Below are 21,219 nucleotides of genomic sequence, written 5' to 3' on the forward strand. Positions count from 1 at the left end.
AGAAGGGAGAAATGTTTTAAACTATTTTTCTTTTATTTTTTCAGTTCTATATATTATATATTTTTTAATTTTCAATTTTTAATATATATTTTTATACTATTTTTCTTTTATTTTTTTAGTTCTATATATTATGCATTTTTTAATTTTTCATTTTTAATATATATTTTTATACTATTTTTCTCTTTTCTTAGGAACTCACATTGGAATAAATTTTCATGAAACTTATAAATTAAATTGAAATTTTTCGAATTATTCATCAAAAACTGTTAAAATTAGTATGCATTGAAGTTTGACGATGAATATCTTTTAAACGCTTAACTTAATCGACAAATCATAAGACACCATTTTTGTAGAGCAGTTAATTTCCTACAAAACTATCAGTTGCGCAATTCATCAAAATTTTTTGTGAGCGAGTTAAAAAATTCATAAGCAAAACAGGAATTTCTCTTAAAATAATTAAACTTTAAGCTTTGATATCTTTTAAACGGTGAGGTTTAGGAAAAAATTGTAAGAAACCTTTTTTGTAGAGCGTTCGATTTCCTACAAGAATATGAGGAGAGATATTTTTTAACGAACAGTTGTCAAAGAAATATGAATTTTTGTTTCTAATACTCAGTAAAAAATGCAAAATTGTAAAGCGGAGGACCTTGTTATTAAAATTAAGAGCTCATATTTGGTGAGAATTCTTTAGAGGTATCTAGCAATCGATTTTCAGAGTATAAAGTAAAAAAAAAATACTCATTTTTTTTGGCCCACCCTAATATATATATATATATATATATATATATATATATATATGTATATATATCATACATTAATATAATTGAATATAAATGGAGGTCATTAGGTTGAATAATTTAATGAAATAGGAAAAAAATTAATTTGAATAAATAATTTTTCACAAATTGAGGAACGATTAATTTTTAAGAATTAAGAATATGAAATTAAACAAATAATTATTCATCTATCTGCATGTTTTCTTTGAACCTTATAATAAGTTCTAATCCATTGGAAAAATGTTCCCAATACGATCCATAGAGTAAATTGAATGGCATTTTCTTGATGACTAATATTTATATTTTAATTAATATGTGAGCAAATAATTGAAAAATATGTAGAATTTTTGAATGATCATATTTATTTTGAATGAATTTAATTATCGTAAAAAAATTTTTTTTTCCAAATTTCTCTTTTTTTTAAAGTAAATTGAAAATCATAATATATATGTATGTATATATTTAAATATTATACATTAACATAATTTGATATAAATACATTTATTTATATATATATTATACAATAATATAATTGAATATAAATGGAGGTAATCAAGTCAAATAATTTAATAGAGAAAGGAAATAGTTGATTGAAATAAATTTTTTTTTCTAATGAATAATATTTTTATTTCAATTACTATATAAGCAAATAATTAAAAAATATACAGGATCTTCTCAATAATTATATTTATTTTTGATGAATATAATTGACGTGAAAAAATTTTTTATTTTTCAAATTTCTCTTTTTTTAAAAGTAAATTAAAAATCATAATATCTATATATGTATATATTTGAATATTATACATTAACATAATCAAATATAAATACGATTTTTCATATATATTATACATTAATATAATTTAATATAAATGGAGGTAATCAAGTCAAATAATTTAATGAAAAAAGGGAATAGTTGAATGAAATAAATTATTTTTCCTAATGTATAATATTTTTATTTCGATTAATATTTGAGCAAATAATCAGAAAACATGCAGGATCTGTTTAATAATTATATTCATTCTGAATGAATTTAATTATTGTAAAAAAAATTTTTTTTTCAAAAATTTCTCATTTTTTAAAAGTAAATTCAAAATCATAATATATATATGTATATCATACATTAATACAATTGAATATGAATGGAGGTAATTTAGTTAAATAATTTGATAAAATAAGGAAATAATTGATTTAAATAAATGATTTTTCTCACCGAATAATATTTATATTATGATTGATATGTGAGCAAATAATTGGAAAATACATATCATTTTTTAAATAATCATATTTATTTTCAATGAATTTAATTATCGTAAAAAAACTTTTTTGTTTCAAATTTCTCTTTTTTTAAAAGTTGATTGAAAATCATTACATGTATATATGTATATGTTTGAATAATGTACATTGATATAATTTAACATATAAATACATTTGTTTATATATATATTATGCATTTTTATAAGTGAATACAAATGGAGGTGATTAGGTCAAATAATTTAATAAAAACAGAAAATAATCGATTAAATAAATTATTTTTCTTAACAGATAATATTTATATTTTAATCAATATGTAAGCAAATGATCAAAAAATTTATAGAATTTTTGTATCATTACATTTATTTCAAATGAATTTAATTCTTGTAAAAAAATTTTTTTTCTTCAAATTTCTCTTTTTTTAAAAGTAAATAGAAAATCATAATATATATATATATGTATATATTTGAATATTATACATTCATATAATTAAATATAAATACATTCATTCATATATATATTGTACATTCATATAATTGAATATAAATGGAGGTAATCAAGTCAAATAATTCAATAAAGAAACGAAATAGTTGATTCAAATAAATTATTTTCTCTAATGAAAAATATTTTTATTTTAATTAATATGTGAGCAAATAATGAAAAAATATACAGGATCTTTTCGATAATTATGTTTATTTTTAATGAATATAATTGACGTGAAAAAATCCTTCATTTTTCAAATTTCCCTTTCTTCAAAAGTAAATTAAAAATCATAATATCTATATATGTATATATTCGAATATTATACATTAACATAATTGAATATAAATACATTGATTTATATATATATTATACATTAATATAATTGAATAAAAATGGAGGTAATCAAGTCAAATAATTTAATGAAAAAAGGAAATAGTAGATTGAAATAAATTATTTTTCTTAATGTATAATATTTTTATTTCAATCAATATGTGAGCAAATAATTGGAAGATACGCAGGATCTGTTTAATAATCATATTTATTCTTAATGAATTTATTTATTGTAAAGAAAATTTTTTTTTTCCAAATTTCTCTCTTTTTGAAATTTAATCAAAAATCATAATGTATATATATGTATATGTTTGAATATTATACATTAATGAAATTTAACATATAAATACATTTGTTCATATATATATTATACATTATTATAATTTAATATGAACGGAGATAATTAAGTCAAATAATTTATTAAAAAAAGGAAATAATTGATTGAATAAATTATTTTTCTTAATGACTGATATTTTCATTTCAATTAATATGTAAGCAAATAATCAAAAAATATACAGGATCTTTTTAAGAATTATATTTATTTTTAATGAATTCAATAATTGTAAAAAAAATTTTTTTTTTCAAAATTTCTCTTTTTTTAAAAGTGAATTTAAAATTATAATATACATATATATATGTATATTATTATATATGTATATATGTATATATATATATATATATATATATATATATCATACATTAATATAATTGAATATAGACGGAGGTAATTAGGTTGAATAATTTAATGAAACAAGGAAATAATTGATTGAAATAAATTATTTCTCTTAACGGATAATATTTATATTTTAATTAATATGTGAGCAAATGATCAAAAAATACATCGGATTTTTTAAATAATTCTGTTTATTTTCAATGAATTTAGGTATTGTAAAAAAAATTTTTTTCTTTCAAATTTCTCTCTTTTTCAAATTTAATCAAAATTCATAATGTATATATATGTATTGTAACGCTAAATTCTGTTACCCTCGGATGAGGACTTACCGTTGACACTTTGGCGCGATTCTCTACTTATCCGCAATATCAAACTATAACAAAATCAATTACGTTGTGCGCCAGACGCGTTAGCGTCGATTTTCAAACAATAATGCAAATCAATAAAATTAACATAAAACCGTACAAAAGAGATAAATAGAGAACCCATTGTATGGCTGGCTAGGCACAGGTACGATCGCGTACATCCCGGTAGAGTGGCGGAATTCAAGGCAGCTAACAGTAATTCCAGAATTAAAGAAAATAACAAAATAAAGAATAAACTCCAGTCAAAAGGAAAATGAACAGGTCAATCGATCATATATTGTCGAGAAGGTTACATGATTGAGACAGGCAAATAAGATGGTATCGACAGCGGTAGTTAATAAAATAAATAATCGTTGTTCACAAAAATTTCGGTAGAATAGCAGTAAACGGTAGCTTTAAAACGAGAGATGGTAGTTAACAGAGAAAAATGAACGTAGGTCGAGAGATGCGATATAATGCAAGAGTTGACTTAAAACTACACGTCACTGGGCGACGTGATCTTACCCAAGTTGCAAATGACGCTACGAAAATTATTATTCTGTCAATTAGAACGAGAGAACTTTACTGCGATCGGTAGAAAACAACGTAACGATAGTTCGGTAGATGATACGACAAATTTACCATAAATTATAACCAGTATGAGAGATTGACATTCAGTAACAATTTACCAAGTCGGCAAACGATCGACTAGATAGCCTTCGGTAGAATTATTCATAAACGGTAGATTCGATAATTTATAATTATTACATACTTGAGGAATTAAATAGTGAATTCCTAAACATAACTTTTGAGAGAATACCAAAACACAAAATTATGAGAGAGTGAGAATTTCGGAGAGTTTACAAAATAGAGAAATACACTAAAATACACCGCAATACAAAGGAATGATTCACAGAACTTAATTTAACAAAATACAGAGAAATAAATAACAGGCAAAAATAATATGAAATTGCCAATAGTAATAAAGAAAAAGTGCGGTAATATCTAGGGCTGATTCTACGCTCGCTTGTACTCCAAGGAACTCGATATATGATACAATAGGCACAAAAATAAATAAAAATATAATAAGCGATAACAGAAATAAAATATAAAGCACACTACTATTACAAAAAGAGTATGGAATAAAATATGAAGCCAATAGGGCTCAAAATACGATAGAAAGTGCAGAAGCAGGCTAATAGAGATTCACAAATAATCAGAAAAATCATAAATACAAGAGAAATGATTATTCGGCAGTTACGAGGTCGCTCAGATACGAAAATAATAAATTACTGAAATCATGCAGTCACACGGCGGCTTACTGCAACTCTAGGCCGTGGACCATGATTCACGCAAAACTGGCATCACACGATGCAACCAAGAAACAGTAAATATAATATTAATGACCGAAATCATGCAGCCACACGGCGGCTTACTGCAACTTTAAACCGTGGACCATGATTCACACAAAGTCGATAAATACCATAAGAAAGAATAGAAATTATGAGCAACTTCGTAACGATACTATTCAAAGGCAGAAGCCTTACCTTGGCGGTTGACTTCAGGCACACAAACTGACTCTAATTTAAATTATACGTAATACTAGCAAAACTGAGAAGGAAGGGAAAAAGAATGAAAAGAGTTTATAGGATAAATTTTCGGTAAAATAAACGATAGAACGGTAGCGGTAGAAGGAAAGGTATCGGTAGCTTAAATCGGGAGAATAATCGGCAGGATGCGAAAGCAAAGCTGTCTCTCAGCAGGTCAAGCGTAGAATAGCAGGTCGTAGTTCGGCTCGCCGATCTCGCGGTGTCGTGAGGTGATTCTTCTTCTTTGATTGGTGGGTTGACCCCCACCGCAAATAGGCCATCCCCCTGTGGCGAATATTGGTTACTGCGTGGTCATACGTTTTCCAAAATTACCGCTAGATGTGGTGTAATGTGCTGCTCGCGATTTCGTCGTTGACACCAACTCGTATGATTTTGTAGCTGCTTCGGTTTACGGTCCAGGCTGCCTATCATCGGGGACTTCTTTGACAGAGGCATACACAGGGTGCCTCTCGGCCAAAGTTACCGGGTGGAGAGTGACGCCTCATTGTTCACCTCCACCGGCTTTTGTACAGGCAGTAGCTAGCTGCCTGTACCTGAGGTCGTGCAGTCAGACGGTTGGCCAAACCGTGGACCACGACCCACACAATCAGTCCCTGCCGATAGGAAGGCAGCGTCGATCCTCAGAATGATGGCTTTATCAACCTGGACGTAGTGGTTTGGGGTCGGTCCGGCACCAGGCCGGTAAGTCGGAGGATGGCAGGCTACGGTCTGCCCTTCACGCCATCCTTACGGCATCCGATAGAGCTGGCGGCTGGTTCCTCTTCAAGAAACGGTGCCCTCGGCCGCCGGGAGGATTTTCATCTCCCTGTTCACCGGCAGTCGAGGCGATACGGAAGGTTCGGGTGGATGCTACCCCAGGTGTATATAAAGGTGCACCAAGGCAGCCAGTGTAGTCTGATGAGACCGTCAGTAGGCGAAGTCGTCGAGAGCTGCAAACGGTAGCTAGTGGTCCCTTGTTGATCGGGATCGTTGTCGTCCAAGTACCTTGTTAGCTTGCGCCGAAGCGCGAAATAAAGAATTTACAAAAAATAATTAGTTAAAAGTAGTTATTGCCTATTTTGTATCGAGTTAGTAGTGTATATATGCCGGTTCTAACTCAAAGATGGCGGCGCTCCCCCCTAGTTCCCCCCTAGCTCCCCCCTAGCTCCCCCCTAGCTCCCCCCTAGCTCCCCCCTAGCTCCCCCCTAGCCCCCCCCCCCCGTCGCACGGCGCACCCGCTCTCACCCCCCCCCCCCCGTCGCACGGCGCACCCGCTCTCACCCCCCCCCCCCCCGTCGCACGGTGCACTCGCTCTCACCCCCCCCCCCCCCCGGTCATTTTCGGCGGCTATTTCCATAGGATTTTGACACACACACACACACACACACACACACACACACACACACACACACACACACACACACACACACACACACAAATAATTCCTGTCGAGACTTGTTTGGCGCCGGAAAGCCGCACATAAATCAGATAAGGTAAGAACCCGCTAGATCTATTGAAAAAATTCCAGGAAATGACCCCTGAAGGAAGGTTTAAGATGGCGTTTTGAATGCTTTTAACAATTTTTTTTTTTAACACCAATTACATTTAGTTTTCTTATTATATTCTCAATTATCTTATTCTAAATTTTAACGAGTAAAATTATACATATTATTTTCAATATCCATATTAATTAAACATATTGTTATTCCAAAATTGACTTAAACCAATTTTTTAACAGTACCACTGATCGGATTATATTCAACAATGCGATCATGCAAGATCATGCAGTAGGCAGAAGTGTGTGGTAGAAACGTAGTGCTAGAGTCAAATTCCAATCGAATGTCCACAGGTCCAGTTTTCAATGTTTCGTTCTGCTTGGAGCAATCGATGACGATAAGGGGAGCTTGGTTTATAAATTCACGCCTCGATAGCAAAGGCTCAGCTTCTTTGTTATAGTAGCTCATTTGAAACCGAACATACATATCATAGAGAATGGCGTATTGATTATTGTATATATCAATATTCATATTTCCGTAGGGATAGCACTGTGAGTTGAGGAAGAGTTTTACATCTCTGATCCGACAATGATCAAATACGCCAGCATTTTTCAGCGGCTCGTTTCTCCTTGCAGTTTGAAATCCTAGAACGACATATCTCGGCTTCTCAAGCTGCGTCGATGTCTTGACTGACCATATATGCCGCGTTGTTGATGGGAGCATCGGATACACGTACGTTTCCCAAGAACGAAAACTCATGGATATGGCCGGATCCTTGGCGATGTAGTTGAGTAGCTGGATTTTCGGTTTATCAGCCAGTTTGATGTAGGGTAACAACCACTCGATTTTATTCAGGGTGATTTTAAAGTTTTCCGTCGCCGAGCTCTGAATCACGGCATTCAAATCAGTGTTGGAACGTGTGAGAATTAACTCGTGTTTAGCGTTGACGATGACTCGACGATAATCTTCGGCGAAGCCTAGCACATAATTTAACGGCAAGACAACATCGAAATTTCCAGCCGCATCGGTTAGGTCCTTATCCCCACTCAACCACCCGGTATTCTCCAGACTATATTGCTGGCCTGGAGTCAAGGATACGTAACCCTTCATGGTGCTGGTGATGCCGACATTTTTATTCCGATCAATCTCTACACCGTTCAACTCGTAGCGAATTTCCTCAAACAAATGACAAACGGCCATATTGATCAATTTCGTAACCGTCACCGCAGCCACACCATCATCCTTTGTGATTTTTCCGTGAATGTGTAGAGAGCTTTTACTGGGCAGTAGACACAAGTCTTGATGTTGAACAACAATATGGATTTCATCGTTGTTCTGGAAGGTGGATGATGCAAACGGTTGATGAGCATGAATCTCAGAGTGCGCGATCGATTCATCGAATACCACAGGTTTCTGTATTCTTATTATTTCTTCCATGGTAACACGCACAGGATGCAGCGAACACGAATTTTTATTTTCCAAAATTTCCACGTAATCGAAGACCTAGGCTCTGGAGAAACCGAGCGTTCAGAGGTGTCAGTCTCGTAGGCGGTGTAAACGTTGTCAGAGGTGTCGGGCGACTGACGATTTTTGGCCATGACGTTTGAGTTTTATAACTTTTGCCCAACTTTCTCGTCTCAAACACGATTCCCATTATTTGAGTGATTTCAAGTGTAAACGTACAGTAATCGTTTCGCCGCGAAAATTAATCAGCTCGTCGTCTTGATCGACTATTCTCAGCTGTAAATGATGTATCGACTGTACGGCGATTGGTAGGTAAATGACGTTGGTAGGCACTTCGACAATCTTATATCCGGATGGAACGGTTGGGAAAAATTCGTGAATCGTGTGAGCTCGACGCCCGTTTATGTACGCCCCTGTGGTTATGCTACACTCAACGCGTAAAGTATTAACCTTCAGTATGGCTACGGGTAGTTCAGATTTATGAGTAACGTTTCGTGATAGCTCAACCGCCTTAAATCCCAATAATCGGCCGATCGAATCTTTGGGCTTAAAGTCTACCACATGATTGCATGTGACTTCACTGTTCAGCTCGTTGTTGTTAGCTGTCAGACTGAGGGTGATGTCGGAGGGTAGCTCCTTATGTAGAAAATTTTCAATATCCTCAATTTCATAGCATCCCGTGGGTATCACGATGCTCTCTCTGCTGTTGTCCGCTCGTTTCAGGTAAAATTTATTACACCTCTCATGAATATTGGGTATTGAATTGAATGTCAGGAACTCGACGAGTCCGAGAACATAGTTCTTCTCTGGTGATAACTCGATTGGGGGGAAATATTGAGCCTCCAGCACGGAGGATGTGCCTGACAGTGTTAACGTCAACGATTCCGGCATGACTAATGCTTGCTCATGTAACACCTGTCTTTTTATAGTTGTTCGCTGAGAAATTTGAGACACAAGTGGCCGCAAATCACAGTATCATATTCTTGATACCTCTTATGATTGTATTCAACGCTGCCAACACCGAGATACCTCATCAAGTCCTTAGGCGGTTTCAAATCACCGAAACTATCGAAATACACAACATGGTCACCATTTTTCTTGTACGCAACCCAATGCGTCCCTGGGCCGTTTTTATCATCAAGATTAATAATTGCGGATTCTCGCATTTTTGGTCCTGATTTCGGCAGATCATTCCGCATGAAAACACCTCGAAAATGCGAAATTTTCATATTTTTAGCATAGTTGCGTAAATCAATGTTGGTGAGAGCTCGGTGTGGCAGCTTTACTAGTTTCTTGCCGGACGTAAGTACAGGCCCATTCCGCTGCGGTAGGGTCGCAGGTATAATCCCTTACCCAAAGCAATCGCCTCCATTGTTGCATTGTGCCGTTTGGCCTCTTTCAACCGATGTTTGTTGGCACTAGCTTCGTTGACAGCTTTAGCTATACCTGCAGCACCACCCGCAAGAGCCCCAGTAGCGCTTAGACCGGCCAGAATTGGAATGAGAAACGGTAGGATGCCGCCAATTTTATCAGGCACAGGTATAACGCGAGGCATACGAATATTCTTCCCAGTCCCACGCGCGGCCGCACGAGCACCCGCCAACGCCGACTCAACGGCTTTATAACCCGGACGCATGGCGACCTTTGCTGCCGTGATGATGGATTTAAGATTCACAGTTCTCTTCCGCTGTTTACTCTTCCCGTCAGTTCCAGATTTCTTCTTCGCAGCCACTCCAAGTTTCGACCGCTTTGCAGCTAAGCCCATTCCGAGTTTAGATTTAGCTTTCATGGTGTTGGTGACTCCCCAGGCTACCGCCTTTTCACTTACACGAGCGTCCTTGGCCAAGACGCGATTCCACGCCTTCTCAGCGAGCGCTTTGTCGGCAAGATTTCTCGCTGCGGTATCGCGATTCTTTGCGTATGCAATGTCGTGGTCTTTACACGCGGCATCCAGCGGATTGATCCCCAAATCTCCACGAGCCAACCTCTTGGCCAATTTCGTTCCAGGTCCACAGTACTGATACCCTGGCACATGCAATTCAACTGGGAGATGATTGATGATTTTATTTAACAAACCACCACCGCGTTTTTTCCGTGTGCACATCCTCATAGTCAGGCAACAACTAACGTGACTTCTATAAAAGGCGGAATTTATATACCGTCATCTCAGTTTTCGTTGTCATGCTAACGAAGCATCATGAGATTTCAAGATCAGCCCGATAAACTACCTATCGCAAATTTCGATAAAATGGTTCGACGTGGTAAGAGGAAGATAGAAAAACGACATGGAAAATTGCTGCCAAATACCGTGAGAGCAATTTTTTGCGGGCCATCCAATTGCGGTAAAACTAACGCTCTTCTCGCACTCATCACCCACGGCAATGGATTGCGATTCGAAAATGTCTACGTCTATTCGAAATCTCTCATCCAACCAAAGTATCAATTTTTGCAAAAGTTACTAGAACCTGTGCAGGGAGTGGGTTATTTCCCGTTTCATGAGAACGATGAGGTTGTAAAACCGGAAGATGCTCGCCCCAACTCTGTTATGATTTTCGACGATGTGGCTTGTGAAAAGCAGGATAATATCAGAGCATACTTCAGCATGGGCAGGCATTGCGATATCGATAGCTTTTATCTAAGTCAAACGTACGCGCGCATTCCAAAACACCTAGTGCGTGACAATGCAAACTTATTGGTGCTATTTCGGCAGGATGATATGAATCTGAAACATATCTACAACGATCATGTGAACACGGACATGACGTATCAGCAATTTAAAGACTTGTGCTCGGCATGCTGGAATGATGACAATTACAGTTTTACCGTAATTGACAAGGATAGCGAAATCAATGGGGGGCGATATAGGAAGGGGTTTGACTGCTTTATAAGCATAAACTAACATAAACTTGCACAGTTTCGTTGCAACAATCGAGCCTGCAACATGGAGAGTGCCAAGATTCGTAAGCATAGCGATACATTGAGTGAAATATCAAAAGCATCCGATGTCATACGGCTGAAGCATAAGATGCTCAAGTTGGACAAGGACACGACCGAACAGGTTATGGGAGAGGTATTCAAGCCTTTAGTAACACCGCTGCAAAAATTGGTGGATACTTCAAAGCTGCAGCAGCAGCATATTAAACGTGAAATTAAAACGGAACTACCGGATGTGACAATGAAAAAAGAAGAGGAAAAAGATGACGAGAGTGCCGGGGATGATGATGATGAGGAGGATGAGGATATGGATGTGGGGAATTTCATGGATGCAAATGATAAAACACTGAAGTTTGGTCAAATTTCTACTACAAGTACACCGGTGAAGAAAACAACGGATTCCACAGCACAATATTTGAAAATGTTCAGCTCAAGTAAAAAGAGGGATTTGGATACTACATACGGCGTTCGAAAGTTGACAAGCGGTATGATGATTGGCGATACACCGATCAATTTCACTGATAATCTGGTCAATGTGGGGAATAAAAGTTATGAGAGAACACCTGGATTACTCGAATTACTGTTTAAAAAATCACCCGATGCATCGCTTGTAAATGACGCGGATAAGAATAATTATATAAAAATTGTAACGACGACAAATGCGCATCGAAAACGTTACCAAGCCGATGGAAGCCTTCGAGATGATTTAAAAAGTGCAAAGTATAGAAATTTCATTGCACAACACGTTGGCTCGCCGAAAAAATCAGGTAAAGGCTTACCCGTCTATAAGATTGCGCGAAAGGAGGGGCAAGATGTCGATTACGTCTACTGGGATGATCCAAATGAAATTGTAGATCGTCTCCGGCTGCTTATGGCGTCACAGGCTGCAGGCAATACCAGCCATTCCAACGAAATAGTCTCCATTATTGAGGAGTTGCGTGAGGCTGGAATCGTTTATTAGCGGCGTGTAAACATAAAATCATCATTTGTTCAGTGACCGTCCAGTGATGAGCATAGACATATTCGGTCGACACTCGGAGCGTGGTGGGGGTAAAAAATTTATTCGAGGGCCTCCGGGTGTTGGATTCAAAATCACCAGCGACAATCAGTATGATTTGGACGGTAAACGATTGTGTAACATAGCTGATCCGCAGCACTCCACCGACGCCGTTTCCTTAAAAGTTCTCAATACCGCTTTACAGTCTATGGCTGTGGATATTGTGGATACTTTTCAATCAAATTTTGAGAGTTTCGCGCATAATCACAACGAGGAGTTGAAACAGCTACGCATAAATAACAAAATCATTGAAAATACGTTGAATCGCATCAAACATATTGGGGAGCAGGCAACACCAACGTTGGGACAGACCAGCAGGGAATTAGTATCGATTGAGGAACCAGAGTGGTTGGACAGCAATTCGAAAAATTGATAGGTGAAGAGTTGGGAACAATGAAGACTGCAATAGCTGCCGAACTTCACAGACAGGCTCGACGCAACTATCCGCGCCGATTCGTAGATGTACGCGGACTGGATGAGACCTGGCAAGCTGATCTCGTCGATATGACCGCATACAGCTCGTGCAACAAGGGATACAAATACCTACTAACAATCATCGATATATTTTCCAAGTACGCGTGGGCGGTGCCGATAAAGTCCAAGAGTGGGAAAGATGTTGCCGCTGCTATGAAATCTGTACTGATCCAGAGTCGTATACCTGCACATCTGCACGTTGATCGAGGCAAAGAATTTTACAACAGCGAATTCAAAGCCCTCGTGAAGCATCACAATATCAACATGTATTCGACATTTAGCAACTTAAAGGCGTCGATATGCGAACGTTTCAATCGAACATTGAAGAATAAAATGTGGAAGCGGTTTACTCTCCAAGGATCGTACGAGTGGATTAATATTTTGGATGATTTAATGAAGTCCTACAACAACACCAAACATCGCACGATTCGTATGAAACCGGTGGATGTCAGCACGGAGAATGAAAAACAGCTGTATCGTAGCGTGTACAAGCCTCGGCAAATCAAACGAAGCGATCGAGCGCGGAAATTCAGTATAGGCGATCGAGTTCGAATCAGCAAGTACAAGAATGTATTTGAAAAAGGCTATACACCCAATTGGACGACTGAAATATTCACCGTGAGTGAGGTGAAAAATACCAATCCACCCACCTACAAACTTACCGATTATCAAGATCATCCCATCGAGGGGGGCTTCTACGCGGAAGAGCTCGCCAAAGTGAAATATCCCGACGGCTACCTTGTGGAGAAAGTATTACGCAAGCGGGGGAATCTGTTCTATGTGAAGTGGTTGGGTTTTGATAGTTCGCACAATAGTTGGATAAATAAAACAGACATGTAACATAATTTGTATGTATTTTCCGAATTACAATAAAAGATTTTGAATATACAAATATTTCCACATTTTATCTCTTTTGTGCGCACATGTGCCATACTCTGTACTATGAAAATAATAATAATAATAATAAAAATAATAGTGATAATAATAATGATAATATGCAATTTTTGCCATACGATTATTACACATTTTATTTTTTGGAAAACTTTTTTTCATTTTCTGAAAACTTTTTTTCGTTTTCTGAAAACGTTTTTTCATTTTCTGGAAACTTTTTTTCGTTTTCAGAAAACTTTTTTTCATTTTCTGAAAACTTTTTTTACGTGTTAATCAAATGGGAAAAAAGTTTTCTGAAAACTTTTTTTCGTTTTCTGAAAAGTTTTTTTCATTTTCTGAAAAGTTTTTTTCGTTTCCTGAAATTTTTTTTTTCATTTTCTGAAAACTTTTCTCGTGTTAAACGAATAAATATGAATAATTGCTTGATATATTATTAATAAGTGAATAAACAATTGATGAGTATATGAATTCGCATTTTGAAACTTCAAATCTATTAAATATCGTATTGATCATGAAACGTTTCCGCCCGATGGTGGATCGTTCGAGGCGCCAAACATCAAATATTTACATCAATTTTATGTCTACAGTTTATCCTATAGCTATTGGGGGGCTGGGACAAACCCCCAAGGTACGGTGTCGGTCTGTCCGGGTATCAATTGCCGCTTGTCATCCTGCCAACTCAGAGCCAATTTTTTTTGTACGATCGTGCTTACTTCGTGTTTTTTGCTGCGTATTAAACACTGTGGAAGAGTCAACTCTCGGTAAGCCGTCAGACAGCGCTTATAATCATCAAACGTGATGCTATTTATCGATGAATTTCTTACACCCTTGGCACGCTTACTCACTTTTACGCCACTGTCATATTTTTCCCCATCCTCACCCATCGTAGTAAATGTGTACAGCTTTGCTCGCAGTCCCACAAACTCTGTCATAATTTTACCATTATTTTCATCCTTCATTAGCCCTAGTTGTTTTTTGTTTTTAAGGGGAATACCATACACATTGTCGGGCGGATAGTCAGAGGTGTCAAACATTGTATCTACATCACGTTTGATGATATCGTAGATATTAGGCACATTGAATTGATAAATAAGGCTGTCTGTGTCGGTATACATCAATTTAGCCTGTTTATTCGAAAAGTTGGTTTTAATATAATTATAGTGGAAATCGTAGAGAAAGATTTTTGACAGATCTAGAATTGATGCGCCGACGTAAATAGGTTTGGTGAAGTGAACTTTGACACGATTCATTTCAATGATAACCATATCAGTGTCAAATACGGTGCAGCTGTGAAAGTTTGCTCGGGCAATAAGCGTTCTCGCACCACCTTTTCCCTCCCATTTTGTAACCAATTTAACATCTTTATGATTTCGCACATTCTCCATAGTCTTGCCGAACACAGCGTTATTCATGAGTTTGTAAAAGTTTTTCTCAAATTCATTCCTAGATTGCTTACGCATGTCTGTATTGAGCGTGATGTAAGGCTCGAGCCATGGAGATTGCGCAAATTTCAAAATTCTATGCACTTTCGTTAATTTCAATCCTAAACTCAAACACTGTTTCAAATTTCTATAGTGCAATATATACTTTGTTTTGGGGTGAAGGGTGGTCGCGAGTTTGGCATTTTTACTACCTGGAGGAGTAAAATGTTCGGGACAAAGAGGTAGGTCTTTGTGATCCTCGTGGAGTTCTACAGGGTAGTCCAAATCTACCTCCAGAAAGTAACCGATCGGCGAATCGTCCGGATGGTTCGTTATATCGATGTGCTGATATTCCCACTCGAACGAACCGATTGGTAAATGCACGCTCATAGCTGCACCGTACAGGTTATTCACGTCAAAATACATGAGATACGATTCCGCTTTGTTTGGATCAAAATCTGTTCCCATGAATCTATTATTGGCCCGAGCGTGTCGATTGGAACATTGCGCTACGCCGCCTCGAATGGCTCTTTCAATAAATAACACCATTTCAGGGTTGTCTAAAAGTTGCAAATTTACATTAGTATGCTTGAGCATCGCGTCAAAAGCAAGCCCCGGTGCAGTGTAGTAGTGCAACGGATCTAAATCGTATGTTTTGAAGCAGCTAACGCGGAAATTTTCGAAAATATCGGCAAGCAAAAGAACATCGGTCTTTAAATATAAATCCGAATAGCCTCCCAATGACTCTAAATGGAATTCCCTCCAAACAGTTTTCGCGTGCTCGTAATCGGTGTCTGAAATATTTGCATCGCAGAGGTGCGAGTAGAAATGCTTCTTTGCAGGTAATCGCGGTTCATCGAGTTTCCCCCAACAATCGACGTATTCATAGGGAAAAACGCCTTTGCGGGTCATCAAACTGAACTGAGTCGGGTTATTATAAAATTTACGTGTTATGCGTTTATCGGTATCGGTCAAATATTTGGAAAGTTTATCGATACTGCTAGCCATAAATCGAAACGAATCGATGAATCTCAAGTGCATCATTGTTCCATCGACGCGTTTCGTGAAGGATATATATTTTTCCTTATTTATGGGTAGCAGTGTAATTTTACCGGGAAAAGTTGACGCGAGAGATTTTATTAAAAAATGAGAATCGTAACCGGACAAATTGTGGAAAACTATTGGAATTGTGTGCGACTCTCTGAAATTCAAATTACACCGATTATGAGCAGGACCACGATATTTACCCGTGAAGTGACAGTGATCGTAACACTTTTTCTCCTCAGGGGTAAACGGTTTTTCACAAATATAACAATTCTTTGCGCGCATGTGACGATCGCGTTGCACTTGGGTAAGAGACTCCATCGGAATTATGTTTTTGATGCGTGACTCTACTTGAATTGATAAATCTTTAAGCTGTTTCATAAACCAATCTATGCAATCGACACCGCGTTTACCGTGAAACTCCGATAAAGTCTCATCGTACGCGCAATGTACATAGTACGCTACACTGTGCGGGATATGCTTTTGAATTTCACAAGTCTTACGAGTTTCAAATTCATCCACAGGTTCAGGGATTAATATACATTCGAGATCGGCGTATACGACAAATGGAACGGTGCCTTTGTTTTGAAAATTGAAAAATACTAAATCTTTACACTTGGGAAACTCCATGCGTACTTTATTTAGCGTAATACAATCTTGTCGATGATTGTCGTAGGCATGTTTCACGCTAAAGTGGCACAAACAATTGTCACATAAAAACATTTTGTGTTCATGAACGGACAATTGTTTGCTCACCAATCGGGAAAGATCTTTAATCCAAGCAAAATGGAATCTCGGCGCAAACTCACCAGTCATATCGTCTTCCGGATTACTCTCAACCATTAGAAGATTGATCGTGTCAATGTTTACGCTATGCAAATTTTCACTCAAATAAATTGGCACGATGACGCTTTTATTTGATTTTACATGATGCGAAAAAGTTTGAGATTCTATTCCATATACATTGATGCGCAAATTATTCAATCTCTCAAGCTTTTTCACATCATGTAGAGTAGCAGGGAATTTGATACCTGTACAGTCCAACTCGGAAATATATCGATGATAACGGCTAGTCCTATCGGCGTTGATCTTGACCGGGTGGAGGGCTGCTATGACGGACCAGAGAAGGCATCTTTCGTCCTCGTTCCTCACGTTCACCACCGCTCTCTTCCGTTGAATGTCTTGGGGCAGGTCGACGAATGTTGAAGCCCCCGCGGCGAGAGGCTGATAGCGATTGATATTTACAGTGAGGTTAAGGATCTCAATCATACTCCAGCCGGAATCGCGTTGCTCGAAATCTTCCACCTTTGACTGCAGATCATCCCGTGCACGTATAAACCAACCATTTATATCGCTTGATGGGAGGAGAATCGCCACGTTGGAGGTGTTGAAACTCTTAACTTCAGTGGAGATCTCTTCGTGCTTGGCATTTTCGAATTTGCACGATAATATGATGTTAACCTTCACATTTCCCTCCTCGCGCAGTATCAGCTCCAACTTCTCGGTGACGACGCGCTGCACATCGTCCAGAAAGGCGTCCAAATTTTTATGACGGAGATTTGTGATAACCCCCGTTCTGATTCGGCTGGCAAAAGCGCTATCCACGTCGTCCCATTGTACACCTGCAGGAGTACCGATATTTCCACCCGTCACCACTGTGCGCTGCTGCAACTGCTTGATCTTCGTCACCCAAGATTGCAGGAGTGCGATCGTATGTTGGATCCGTATTTTCGCACCAACGGTTGTTCCTCGTTGCATGGAAATATCGCGCAGAACTTGGATATTTGCAATTCCAATATCAGTCCAATGATTGATGACAGCGTCATTCTCTTCTCCGGGTGGTTGCTCTCTTAGCAAATTGTACGTCCCCTCCATCTGCTCCGCAAGTCCCATATACGCTTCGACTGCCATGACTTTGACGTTGATATAAGCTGAACTTTGTATAACTTTTTTGACTTGCACGTATCGTGTAAGACTGACGAGTCTGCATCGGATGTTTGAGCTTATATGTATATAGACCGATAGATCGCAAGAATTTGGGAACTGTGCGCACTGCGTTCTGCGCATATCAGAGGGTAAAATGACCTCAAAGATGCGGTGCGCACTGCGTTCTGCGCATATCGGAGAGTGAAATGACGTCAGAGATGCGGTGCGCACTGCGTTCTGCGCATATCGGAGAGTAAAATGACGTCAGAGATGTGGTGCGCACTGCGTTCTGCGCATCTCGGAGGGAAAAATGGCGTCAGAGCCGACTGGGCCCACCCTTTATCCGACCGGCCATCCCTAAATTTTTGAGTTTTATTGCTCTCCCGGCTCTGCAGAGAAGATGAAATTCATGTAAAAAATGAGGTCAGAGGCGACGGGGTCCGCAGTCCCCCTCCCGCCATCCCTAAATTTTTGGGTTTTATGAGTCGTTAAGCAGCGTGAGCCATGTGGTGGGAAAAATCGGTCAACGAAAAGCGAGTGGCGAACAGTGTTTGGTGTCAGAAAAATCTTATCTTGCCCGCTCTTCACCGGATGGTATGTGCACATGCAGTTTTGGGGTTTTACGACTCTTGATAGCGAGCAAGTCCGAGCCTGCACATCCCCAACCATATTAGCGTGGGGTATGCAATGGAAAGCTGGCGAGCTCTTGAGAAAATTTTCTCCTAGCTTATACCGCCTCCCCCGCGTTACTCTTTCGTCGAAAAATCGGTCAACGAAAAGCGAGTGGCGAACAGTGTTTGGTGTTAGAAAAATCTTATCTTGCCCGCTTTTCATCACCCTCCCGACTCTGCAGAGAAGATGAAATTCATGTAAAAAATGGCGTCAGAGGCGACGGGGTCCGCAGTCCCCCTCCCACCATCCCTAAATTTTTGGGTTTTATGAGTCGTTAAGCAGCGTGAGCCATGTGGTGGGAAAAATCGGTCAACGAAAAGCGAGTGGCGAACAGTGTTTGGTGTCAGAAAAATCTTATCTTGCCCGATCTTCACCGGATGGTATGTGCACATGCAGTTTTGGGGTTTTACGACTCTTGATAGCGAGCAAGTCCGAGCCTGCACATCCCCAACCATATTAGCGTGGGGTATGCAATGGAAAGCTGGCGAGCTCTTGAGAAAATTTTCTCCTAGCTTATACCGCCTCCCCCGCGTCACTCTTTCGTCTCTATGTCACGTGATGCGTGCTCTACGAATGATTGGCCGGCTGGGTTTTGCTCGGTGGGGGGCGGGTGCGAGTCCTTTAGTATTTATTCGAACAGTGGTTTGAAAACTTCTCTAGTAATTTTGAAAAAATCCTTCGTGTCAAAACAGACGTTTTTGATAAAGTGAGCTGTGAGAAAGAAAAAAATCGGTGTTCATTGGAAAAATCTCAAGACTTCAACGAGTTTATATTTTTTGTGAGTACTTTATAGAATACACATATATATGTATATGGTGCTACGCCAATCCTCTTACGATACTGTGAATGTTGATTTGAATTCCGTAATGATTATCGCATTTGATTAGTATGTTAACAAAAGTTTTTTCGATTTGTTTTAACTTTTCTGTATTCCCTATCATCGTATCCATAAAAATTCTGGAAAAATTTTAGAATCATATCGAAAAAATATGAACGGACAGAAAAGGGGGCCATCAGACTCCCCACCTCATTCACCACCACGATCGCCCACATATAAGCGGGTATGCAGAGGGGCGGCTTATTATGAGGAGGATGATGATGATGAATTGACAGATAGTGATGCTGATAGGCTAATTATCGACCCCGAGCATCATCTCGAATCATCATCATCATCGAGTGATGTGGAGGAGGAGGAGGAGGAGGAGGAGGAGGAGGAGGAGGGGGAGGAGGAAGCAGAGGTGGAGGATGTTTGGAATGGCGGTGATGATAATGACGCACGCTTTCAATTCGCTTTACTTCTGGCTCAGATTGATGAAATCCGCGAAATCCTGGGAGACATAGATAGGGCTGACGATGATGGATATTTTTCGGACGAGGATTGGTGAGTAGCACTACATTAAAATAAAATTCTAGTATCTTCCACACCTTCTCCGTATCACTCATTTTGAATGGGTGGAAACTTTTTTGAATTGGAGATTTATCATGCATATAAATGATGAGTGCAGCAGCATCAACTTTTCTATTTCGGCTTGCTCTTTTTACAGATTTTTCATCGCGAATCAATTTTGGAAAGAAAAAATGTCATCTCATTCGAGTGATGATAACGACGAGTGGTCGAGCATTGATTGGGGCGAGGCTGAGGAAGAGATAATTATAGGCTTTTCCGAAGCAACACGCGAGTTCTCGTTGGAGGAGCTTCGGGATCTCGTTGAGGATGCGCGAGCTGCTCGAGTGAGACCAAACAGCCAATATTATATAAATTACGGTGATATATGTATGCAAATAATTGTAGAAAAATGGGCGAATGAAACTATTGTAATAATTATAGATGTTGAAAATAGCGATGATGATGATATTGTTAACGAGCAGGATAGCGATAATGATTTTATGGATTATTTCGAGGAATAAACCACGCTAAATTCATAATTATTGATTATATATTTTTCACAAGTAAAAATTCATAACATTTACATTTTGTATGACGAGAATGGGTAAAAGTTATAAAGATATATATTTGTAATGTATCCTATTTCTAGATTATAATTTTATTGAATAGTAAATTTTTTTAATTCCGTGTATAAGCTATGATATAATTGAGATTAATTCTATCGAATATTCTACATATAAACGCGAATATAATTGTATATATCCTAATAAATTCTATTTTTATTTTGGTAAATATTGTCCATATTATCTATACACGCGATTGCAAGCTAAACAGTCTTTAATTAGGGGATTCGGTCCATCCACGATATCGCCATCGGGTCCTGGTGTATAATGTATGCTACATCTGCGGAACCTTGCGACGGCGTGGTCCATTTTCATATTCTCTGGTAGTTTATCCCACGCATCATTGATGGAGTTTGATGCGAACGTGCAGATAAATTCTTTTGG

This window comes from Neodiprion lecontei, unplaced genomic scaffold (assembly GCF_021901455.1).
Source record: "Neodiprion lecontei isolate iyNeoLeco1 unplaced genomic scaffold, iyNeoLeco1.1 ptg000065l, whole genome shotgun sequence".
Lineage (NCBI taxonomy): Eukaryota > Metazoa > Arthropoda > Insecta > Hymenoptera > Diprionidae > Neodiprion > Neodiprion lecontei.